This window comes from Arachis hypogaea, chromosome 15 (assembly GCF_003086295.3).
Source record: "Arachis hypogaea cultivar Tifrunner chromosome 15, arahy.Tifrunner.gnm2.J5K5, whole genome shotgun sequence".
NCBI classification, from domain to species: domain Eukaryota; kingdom Viridiplantae; phylum Streptophyta; class Magnoliopsida; order Fabales; family Fabaceae; genus Arachis; species Arachis hypogaea.
The window spans coordinates 144593375-144605602 of record NC_092050.1 but is presented as its reverse complement, the minus strand read 5'-3'; positions in this window follow the sequence as shown (position 1 = coordinate 144605602).

The window sequence follows — 12228 nt, the reverse complement described above, 5'->3', positions numbered from 1 at the left end:
CAAGAAGGAAAAAAAATCCACTTTATGGAATTTGAAATTTTATTTAATTAAAAAATATTAGTAATAATATTTTTTCAGATTTTTTTATATTGTTACTCACTTTTTAGATATTAAAAATCATTAATATTTAGGTTAGATTGGACTTTTATTTATATTAGACTAAATATTAAAAAAAATTTTAAAAAATTAAATCGTACTTAATAACTTATTACTATTAATCTTTTTTTAAAAAGATTGGGGCGGAGGCCTCCACTCGCCCCCATATATCCAGCTCTACTTAATTCAACTCCTTTTTCAACTCACTTGAAAACCTTATTTTTTTTACCTTATTTATGGATACTTTACTTTTTTCGGACAATTATTGTTCCACAAATATTTATCTTTTCTTTTTTGCGTTTTCTTTTTACAATTTTGACATATAACGTAACTCCAACCATATTTAGTTATTAATGTCATTTATGGTAGTTAAAATTGTGTAGACATTTTTCTTTTTGATTTTATAGATGAGTTTAATAAGGGTAGCATTATATAATGTAATTGCAAATAAATTTTTTTGTTTACCTGATTTTTTTATTCTCATGTCATAGCAAGTATATCTTTAATTGTTGTTCTAATTTTTAACATTCTATTTTATGCGATTGAACTTGAATGATCTTGATTTGGTATCTTCATTATGTTATTGTCTTATTCATTCTTATTTAAAATGTTTTTTATAATGCACAAATTTGATAAGATGTTAATGAGTTAAGGACATACGAGAAGAGTTTAATTTAACATACTTATGTAATAGTTTAGCATACAGTTTTGATTGTCCAAATTGATGTAAATCTTTGTATTTGAAATTGAACTAATAGAAAATTCCTCTGCATTTAATGGAGAACAAAAATACTGAACAAAAATTATTTTGATGTGAATTTTTATTTTGAAATTATATAAACATGAGAACATATATGTAGTTAAACGAAATATAATAGGATTTTGTTAATTTGTGCCCTAAAGACATAAGTTAAGTATATCATAAAAAAAAAATATTTTATAAAAGTTACTTCAAAAGTTATTATTATTATTTTTTTACATTTTAATATATTGAATACATAAAAAACATTAAAAAATTTTTATTATTATATTTTAAAATTATATCCTTAAGACACAATACAAGTTAATTAAATTCATATAATTATTTTAAAAGTAATTGTATTATAATTTTTTAAATTTTATGTTGTCCTATTAAACTATTATAGTAGTTTGTACTGTTAATTTTTTTTATTATTTTTAATATAGTAATTTAATTTGTCATACATACTAAAACTAAAGTATTGTTCTTTTGTTTGTTTTTTTTTTATAAAAAATATTGACAACAACTTAAGTAACAAATGTAGAAATAACAAATCAAATTTTATAAAATATTATGTTTAGTATTTTTTTTTAAATGTATTTGTTATCTATTTTGAAGATTTTTGTTTTATGTTTTTATTATAGTGGATGTGGTTTATTTTGTTGTTGTTGCTGTGGATGTAGTTTTTTTTTTTTTTCTATTATTTGTGTGCACGGGTGGAGATTTTATTTTATTTTTTTTTTATACGAGTGTTTTAGCTTTTGAATCTTTTATTAGTTTTTATGATGAATGTGTTATACATAATATTTTGATATATTTGGATAAGAGGTGTGATATGCGTGTTTTTTTTATTACAAAACTATTTATGTTATTAAAATTAGACTAAAAAAAATATTAAAGTGCCATCAGAATTTATTATTTTTAGCCATCACTTTTAATTATTAACTTAATTTTTTTAATTTAATAATTCATCAATATACTTTAATTTACATTTTTAAACATTAATGACTAATTAATAATAAAAAATAATAAATTCTAATGACCTTCTTATATTCTTTTTATACTAACTAGTTATACACTTATATCAAAAGAAATTATTAAACAATTTTTTTTCACTACCAAATAATATTCTCATTTATATTACTGTATTTTTTATTTTTGTGTGTTGGAGTAATTTTAGTTTAATAAAAATAAAATAGATTAATTACATTATTTTCATTCAATCTACTTTAAAATATTAAGAATACGTCATGATTAAAGTTTTATATTTAAAAATAGTATTTTTGTATAGATGGAACCACTTTAGGTTATATAAAAATATAAGTTAATTAAAAATTTAGTAAACAACTTGAGTAAAAAAAGTTATAAATAACTTAGTGTATGCAAAATGAATAGATATTGGTTAATTTTTTATTTGTCAAAAAATAATATTTGTCAAAAAGTTGAATTTCTCTTGAAATTAAGTAATTATTTTTGCCTACGCCTTATTTTTTGAGATTGAGCAGATATTAGTTGAGCAAGTTGCGATTTTAAAAATTAATATTTAACAAATAGAACAACATTATTTAAAATATAAATTGTGAAAAATAAATGAATGGGCTAAAAACGTAAGTATTTAAATTTACTAATACTCATAAATAATTCTCTTGGAGGTACATGTTTTTAGCATTGTCTTTTTATATTAGATTTTTTTTTTCCGTCGTTTCAATCTGGCTATTTTGTATAGTAAATTTTGGCAATGGTTATGACTACTAAAAAATCTTCAACTAACATATAAATTACACATGCTCAAGTTATAAGCATTCATTTGTTTATAAAAAAGAATATATATAATTATGAATGTAAATAGGTATTCCAAAATTTGAAATATATATTTGAGTATATATTTATGTTATTATTATTATTTTTTTTTTTTGTGTAATCGTTAAAGTGGCCGTTGTAGTTATCATTATAATCTTTTATTACATAATACATCATTATGCTATTTTTAATTATTTTTAAAAAGTAATATTACAATTGTTAAATTGTTAAATTATCAAAAGATACAAAAGATACCAATACTCGATTAAAATAATTGTAGCGTTTGGTAATTGTAGAAATCATAAAACATTCAATGGGACCTTAAGTTTAATACATAGCTCATGTGGTAATTGTACATCAATTTTTTTTTTTCTTGTAATATTTGATTACCCTAATTTTAATGGACCTTAAGCATAAAATGAAAATTTTTTTTTTGGTAACGTTTGATGACCCTAATTTTAGTGGGGTCTGAAGTTCAATATATACATGGTTCATTGCACCTTAAGCCTAGGAGAAGAGAAGGTGCAACTGATGTTATTATTGTCAATTCATTACATAATAAATTAAAAAGATAGTAACAGATTTTTTATTTTGTTTTTTTATTACATTTAAAAACTAATATTAAAATTAATAAATAATAAGACACATAAAAAGAAAAGTAAAAGAATTGAGAAGTATTTTAATTAAAAGTAAAAAAAATTAAAAGATATTTTAATTACAAAAATTGTGCTCAAATTATATCGATTAACTACTTAAATTGACATGATATAATGATAAAAAATTATAAAACTAAAAATGCATCATATAGATTATCTTAGACTCTATTTTAATATGTGATAAATAAATTGAGTAATACGGGAGACATGGTTTTTATAGTGTTTTAATTGAGTAGTATTACTGTCTTTTATATTTTTATTTTCAACCATGCTACATAACCAACCAAAAAATCAGATAACACTAAGTAATAATCCAAAATAGTCTAATTCACACACATTTTTTTAATTAATTTTTTATCCTCTTTTCTCTCTTCCTTCCAACACTTTACAAGCCACTTACCTCAAACACCGCCACCATAAGGCACCACTCTTGTTAGCCAGCCACCACCAGTTGCCACCTCCGATCACCCATTATCAATCATCCTAAATTTTTAAATTCTAAATTTTAAATTTTAAATCTTAAATCCTAAACCTAAATTTTAAACACTAAATTCTAATATTTTATTTGAGTGTTGGACATTTTTATTAGGGTTAAGTACTTTTTTCATCTCTAAGATTTATAGTGAAAATCAAATTCGTCTCCAACTTTTTTTTTGTTATTAAAATCATTCTCAACGTTATAAAAGATTATAAAATCACCAGATCTATCCCCCTTTCTACGCCATACTCCCTCACTTCCTTCAAAAGCCACAAGTCCTTCCCTTAGCTGCGACACCTCACGCTACGATTACCTTCCACGCCACGACGACAACGTAGGTTCTAGCTCTGCCGCAACTTCGACAGGAAAAATCGGTCAGAGCAGAAAACAGAGAAGCTCGCGAATCTGCAGAATGAGGCAGAGGCGAAGAAGAAAGAGGCGCTGGTAGAGCTGAAGCAAGTGATGAAAGACCTGCAGCAAGGAGAGGACTTGGCGATTTATAATTTTCTGGGTGTTTTCGTACTCTCATAATGGTGAAAAACGGCATCACCAACCCTCTACTCCCTCTATCCTCCTCCTCTAACCACATAATCTTCAACCTCTCCAAATCCCAATTTTCCCAACCCGTTTTAGTTCATCGAATGCTCCGAACCCCTAATTGTTTCTCCTGCTTCAACCGTAAACCCCTTCCGAAATGGCACATAGAACGTGGAGGGAGTGTACGAGTGGGTGAAAATTCTTATCTTTGGCGCTTGTTCAAGTGGTGGTGTTTGGCTGTTTTAGGGGGCTTTGGGTTCATCTTCGTTCCTCCTCCTTTCGTTCTTCCTTTTTTTTTTAAAGAACGTAAACATCATTTTATTTTAATTCTTTTTAATTTTTGTGGTTACTGATTTTGGATCTGAAGTTGCCATTGATGATTGTTGAATTATTGTTAAATCTGAAATTTCTAGTGATTTATTTTGTGGATGTTGCTGTTGATTTATTTTGTGGTTGTTGTTGTTGCTAAATTTACTATTGTTGAATTTGCTGAATTTGTTGATGCTGAATTTGGTTGTTGCTGTTGCTGAAAGAGAGAAGAATAATTGGGGTTTTTGTGTTTAGGATAAGGGATTTTGAGAATTGGTATACCAATTCGCTTGTTATGAAGAGTTTGTGCAAGCATGTTATGAAGAGTTTGAGCAAGCAGGGAGGTTGGATGAAGCTGAAGGATTCTTGTTTGGCTTGGTGGATGGTGGGAAGGAGCTTCATGCTGTTAGGTTGATTCTTGTTTGGCTTGGTGGATGGTGGCAAGGAGCTTCTGTTAGCTTGGTTAGGGAGTTTGGGGATTCGAGGCTGCTGCCGTGGGATTATGCTTATGGGATTTGGATAAGGGGTCCTATGCAGGGTGGATGAGGCCTTGAAGTTTTTCAGCCGACAGAAGAAGGAAGATGAAGGGTACAGTCCTGGTTTAGTGTTTTATATTAAAAGGAGATTTTTTTTATTTTTGTTTAAGGGTAAAATTGTCCACAAAATATTGTTCATAGACAAAAGGATAATTTTTTAACGTTTTGTAACGTTGAGGATGATTTTAATAAGAAAAAAAGGTCGGGGACGATTTTAATTTTGACCCAAGATCTTAGGTAGTGTTTGGTTAGTGGATGTGTCTGCATAAGACAGAGACACGCTGACACACGTCCTCTGTTTGGTTGTTGAGACACACAATTTTGAAGGACACGCTGGTACACAGATTGATACAAATTACATGTATTCAGTGTACTTTCAATAAGTTGAGACACAAAAATTAATATTGAGACACTAATTATTTTGACAATTTTACCCTTATTTTATTTCTATATTTTTATTTTTGTCATCTCCTCTCACCTATCTCCATCTCCAGATCTCTTCATCTCTTCTCCCCTCCCTTCTCCTCTCCATTTCAACTTTCGTCTATTCTGTCTTCTCTCTTCTCTCTTCATGGCCAACTAAGCACAATTTCTTCTCCTCTCCCTTCTCCTCCCCATTTCAAATTCTGTTTCTTCTCTCTTCATGGCCAACCAACCTCCTTTACTGAAGTGCCTCTGCTATTGTCATTGCCTCACTTCCTCCTCATACTCTCCAGATTACGTCTCTGTCTTCTTCCTTCTTCTAAATCTCCAAATCTGCGATTTGTATCTCTGCCATGTCGCAATCGAACCTGTATCATCGATCCATCGTGCCTCTATCTTCATCTCTGTTCATCCTTCTATTTGCCCTTTTTTGAATTTTTTTTCTAAAATAAAATTCTATTTTTTTTTTGTTTTTTATTATTAATCTGTGTTAGGAAAAAATTATAATCTGAATACTATGGATAATTTATTTCCGTTGGTTTCTAGGTGTTAAAATATCTTACCCTCCAATTAATTTTTTTTAACAACTTAAAATTGACACAAGGGATTCAAAATGAGAATCATGCCAATTAATTACTTGTTATTTGATTAAGAAGATATGTATTGAATTTGTTGCTGAAATTACCGGAATTTTTGTTATTTGGATAATTTTTTGTTATAAATGGAGATGGAAAAAAAGAATCACTGCAGTCGTTGATGAAAAAGTATAAATAGTGAGGATGGTGGTAAAGGTAGATGATGAGGGTATTATTGACTTTTTAAAATTTTATGTATTTTATTTATGTTCTTTGCCAAATATAAAACATGTATACATGTATTTTGTGTCTATGTCTATATAGTCTATGTCTCTATGCTCATATCTCATGTTATACACTAAACAAATGGAGTCGTCGGAACGAAAAAAGTACTTAACCCTTTTTATTATGATAAATTCTAGACTGCATATACTATAGTGCTATGCAAATGTTGTAAAAATAAAGTCAGATTTTTTTACATATAGATAACACTTTTTTTAGCAACACTTTTAAAAAGTGTTGTTAAATAATAAAAAAATATAACTTTAATTTTAACCACACTTTTTAAAATAGATAGTCACAATAACATAGATATACTAGAAAGTACTTTTTATTATTTCTAATTTTAAATATTTCTTCTTATTATGAATTGTCCACTACTATTTTGTTTGCTAAAAACTGGTGGTTATCAATACTTTTTCTTTTATTTTTATGAAAGAAGAAATTTTTCTTATGTATCTTGTTGTAATATTTAGGCACTACAATAACATAATTTTTAGTTTTAATAATATAATGATCAATATATATCTTATTTAATTTATATTTTTGTAATAATTATATATTTATCATTATTATTATTATTATATATTATAATGATAATTATATATATTTTTCAGGCATAATTGATAGGCAATTAATCAGCTGGTACGAACCACAATGAGGGGCACTTGTCCCATTGTATTTTTAATTTTTTTTTAAAAATAGTTATATATAATTTTTCTCTATTTCAAATTTTAAATGATTCCATTATAAATAAATTAAACTTAATTAGCCAAAGTTTTAAATTAATTTTTTATTTTTCTATTATTTTGATTATTATTTAACTTAATTAAATTTAGTTCTTATGTCATCACTCCTTTATTCCCTTAAACTCTCTTCTTATTTTTATATTTTCAACCTTCTTTTTTATTTCTTATTTAGTGGTTATTTTCTCTTCATCAAAAGGTAAATTTCAAATTCTCCATAGTTTTTTATATAGTTCTCCATAACTCTATGTATCTTCCAATTTTATTGTTTCTCTTTTTGATATTGTTAATTGCAAAGTTTAATTCAAATAATTATAGTTTAAGTATTAATCTAATTTTTAATTCTCTTCATGATTTTATATATTTTATTCCCAATTTATTCATTTTTATTACTTATTTTTTATCTTTTGTTCTATTATATATACTTATGTTGCATATAAAATTTTAAAATGAATTCATTAGTTTACTAATTTAAAATATATTTTTTATTTTTAAAAATAGTAATAAAAAATATTTTAATTATAATACATAATTAAACAGATGCATAAAATCTTTCATCTAACGTTATATTAAAATTAAATTAAAAAATATATAACAAATTTAATTATTTTAAAAAAATTGTAAATTAAGTTTCTATCATTTTATATAAACATACTTTTTATATATAAATTTAATTTTTTTAGTATTTATATACCGTTCTAGTTTCAAACTATAAATACTAGTGTATTATTAGGCGTTAATGTGCTAATTGATTCGGTCTTTTATTATTAAATGTGTATAAAAAAATTAGTTAAAATCACTACAACAATATAGACTATTTTTTAGGATTATTATGTGTCAAAAAAAATTAAAATTCGTCAAATAAACAAATTTTGACATTATTTTAACTATGAAAATATGTTAATAAAAATTTTGTCAAAAATAGTATTTTTAACATATAAATAATTGTAAAAAAAAGTTTAAATCTTATTTTGATAAATATTGGCCGTCAAAAATAATTTGTTATAAAAATTTGAGAATATATTTTTTGTGATACTTATTAACCATCAAAAATACTATTTATTTTGACACTTATTGACCATAAAAAATTCTCAACAAAAAATTTTAACAAAGAATGAGATGAGATCTTAAAACTGAAGAATAAACTGAGATTTTGAAGATAAGAATGAGTAGTATGATCCCAAACTGAGAGCAGTGTGATGCCAAAATTGACGGATCTCAACGAAAAAAAAAAGAATAATAGAGTAAGTTGAAAACAAATGAGTGTCAAAATTGAAGAGTAATTTTCTATAATCAAATTATTCATCAAAAAATCATAAAAAATTTAATATTTGTGATATTTGTCAAAAATATATATTAATTTTTACACTTAACTATAACTATTAAAAAAATTATGTTAAAACAACTCTCTTTTCTTGTAGTGAATAATAAATTATTTATAATTTAATTAAAATATTTTAAATTTAAATTTTAAAAATAAAATATTCATTAACTCTTTTTAATTTTTATATCTTTATATAATTAATAATATTTAACAAAATTTATTTTAATATATATATTTTTGTCCCTACTAAAATTTCCTGTCCGTCACTGCAATTAATACTTGGTACCGTGTTTCCGACTCCACTGAATACCACATCCACACAAAAACTTCCCTTTATCCTTTAATGCTTATTATATTCAATAGCAACTACGAAGTATTGGTGAAGAACATTGGTTATAAAGAAAATTAATTATGCTTGAAAGTCCATACGGGTCCTTTTCAATACTTTTCATTTTAAAGAAGTCATTTACCGCTCTATGCATGCATTATTATGTATCAGTATCAGTATATACCAAATAGGAAAAGCATAGGTAACCAACTCCAAATTAGCTAAGAATTGAACAATTTAATTAATTATAAATATAGTAATTAGTTTTATTTATTTATAATTTAAAATATTAGTTATTAAATATTTCACCACATTTAAATTAGAAGGAGATACGTTCAGTATCATAATTACGAAAACTGATTCAATTAGCTTTCGTCTCTTTATCCTCCTTCCCTTTCCAAATACCTAAAATATGATAAATCAGAAAATAGATTCAGAACCATCCAATTTACAAAAAAAAGAAACATTCTAATTCCTAGCATAAGCACCATCCATGTAAAAATTTTAGATTCACCCAAAGATATTTAGCTAGTTTTTTGCTTGTACTCTCTTGGTTCCCTAGGGCTAGCATTGTTGTACCAAATATCATCTCCTTAGAATAAAAATCGATGTTCAAAATATCAACCGTAAAGTTTCCAACTACACTTAGTCATCACCATGCATGCCAAAACCTTTCTACTTGTTATGTGCATTATTCTCCAATCTCCACCATATTCATGACATGTTATGCTGATTCATCACCAATTTGTGCTCCTTCTGGTTGTGGTAACGGAGTTTCCATCAAGTACCCTTTCTGGAAAAGTTCCCGCACAAGTTTGCGTTATCCGGATTTTGGTCTTGAATGTCAGCAGATGGCTACCCTATCCTCCAACTGAAAACTGACACATACTCGTTCAATCACACTTGTTGACATTGATGTGATGAATGATCCATCTCCAAGGGCAAAGAACAACGTTTCCATAGGGAAGGTACCTTTGTCTTTCAGTAATTTGGATATGAATATCACTTTCGGGATGAAGAAAGAGATAGGGATTAAGAAAGTGGGTGGTAGTTTTGGGGGTTGACCGGCACTGCCTAATTGGTTGTAAAACATGCAGCTCATCTTGTTTGTGGATGACTCGTGACTTATAGTATAGTTTTTTATGGGCGTGGTCAAAAGTCAACACCTCCTTGAACTGGAAAATGAAAAATGAAAGAGAGTGATGGGAACCGTGGCCATTTTTTTCCTAAGAACTTCATCACACCAATAACTGCTCTCCTTAATGCTTCCTCTGTACACACTACTCTGCAAATTAAATAAAACTTTTGCAAGCTGTATCGGGTTGTTGAAGAATGGATTGCCACGTCCATAGCGAACTCCCCATGGTGCTTGCATCCATAGGGATCATCATCTCTTTGCTGCTGATGCCAGCTTTGCCACCATCTCTCTCTGAATCACCAACTTCCAACCACTCCCTGTGTAGCCAACCATATAAGTGTGGCGAACAAGAATTATACTACCCTTTCTGGGGAAAAGACAAAGACCGACCCCGCCAGTGTGGCGGCGATGAAAAACTCGAGCTTTTCTGCGGGGTGGAGAATGATGACAAAAGACCCTACACTTACATTGAAATGGGGTCACAACGATTCAATGTGGTTGGAAATGATAACCCCCAAAATAACTATTACTGGGTGAAAATGGTGCCCCTGCCATTGGCTGAAGGTGGATTTGATGTTTGCTCTGGGAATACCGGTTATGCTGTGGATTACCCTCTCTTAATGTACAACCAAACGATGCACAACATCACCATATTCTATACTTGCAACTACACCTATCCGGATAATCATAACCTAGGGTGCAGTGATAGTCGTGGTGGTGTTGATGTGTATTATAATGGTACGGAAAAAGAGGTGCTGGAAAGTCATCCAGACCTTCAGTATTCTTGTAAGTATCATATATATCCAAGTGCCCGCTGAGGCTGTTCTATTGAACGGTTCTTCTGCTCTGTATTTCGGTGATGGTTTCTTGGTCAGCTATGCATATTCTCAAGATTGTATGACATGTTTGGATAGTAAAGGAAGCTACGGGAGCAACCATACGCATCCATTTACCTGCTATTGCCTTGATGGATCTAACGCCCTCCAATGTCCTCATCCTGTTCTTCTTCATCCTCATCCTCCTCCCCTTATTCCTCCGGTTATTCTTGCTCAACAAAAGAGTATGTTTACTGTCCCCGCTTATCTTTCTTCATACGGTTGGTTATGCTTGCTGGCTTTCCCTTAAACTAGCATAAAGATTGGCTCAAGAGTCAAGAGTGCTATAACTCATGTTTGTTTTCACTGTTAACTGTTGCAGGACATCACTCGGGATGGATAGTCATTTCTACAGGTAATACATCTAGCCTCCTGTCATATTTTCTTACCACACCAATGTAGGCGTAAAATCACTTCTCTTTTTCTGTTGATGTCGTTTCTTCTTCTTCTTCTGTTGTTGTTGGATCTTTTTTTTTTCTTCCTTTCTTAGTTTTCTATTTCTTCTTCTTTTAACTATTTTTTCGGTTTCTTCTTCTTCTTCGTTCTTCTCGTTCACTTTTTCTTCATGACAACATTCTATTTTCAACATGTTTCTTCTTGTCTTTTCATGTTTTATTAGATTTAGACCCACATATTGACTAAAATTTAAATAAATATATAAATTAATATAAAATTTAATAATTATGTAATTAAATAACTTATAAAACAATGAGAAAAAGTATAAAAATATCAATTAAAATTTATTCATTTAATTTTGTAAAAAACATGGTGTGCATAGAAAAAATTATTTGTTAAATCGGACATTATGTATTTATATATATTTTTCAAAAATAAATTACCACATGTATCCATAAAAGTTATAAATTTACCTATCAAATAAAAAAAATGATCATTGTATCCATAAAAGAAAATGATCATTGTATCCATAAAAGATGCGTTCCATATGACAAAAATATCCAAATTTTGAAAAATTATTCAAAATTTTTAAATCTCTCTCTCTCTCTCTCTCTCTCTCTCTCTCTCTCTCTCTCTCTCTCTCTCTCTCTCTCTCTCTCTCTCTCTCTCTCTCTCTCTCTCTCTCTCTCTCTCTCTCTCTCTCTCTCTCTAACTCTTCGGTGAGTGCCCTTTCTCCTTTCTTCTTTTCCCCTTTCATTCGGTTCCTTCTTTCTTCAGATCTTGTCAAGCTTTTCACCACTCGCTTAATCATCATGTATGTCGCGCATGCGCCTCACCCTCCGAATCACACTCAGTATTCCACAATTTTTTCAACAAGAAGGATATATTTCTCTACAACACGCTTCTTAACAACTACGCACTCTACCGCAACGTCATTTTACTCTTTGTTAAATTGGTCTCCGTTGCAGGACTTCTGCCGAACAATTTTACACT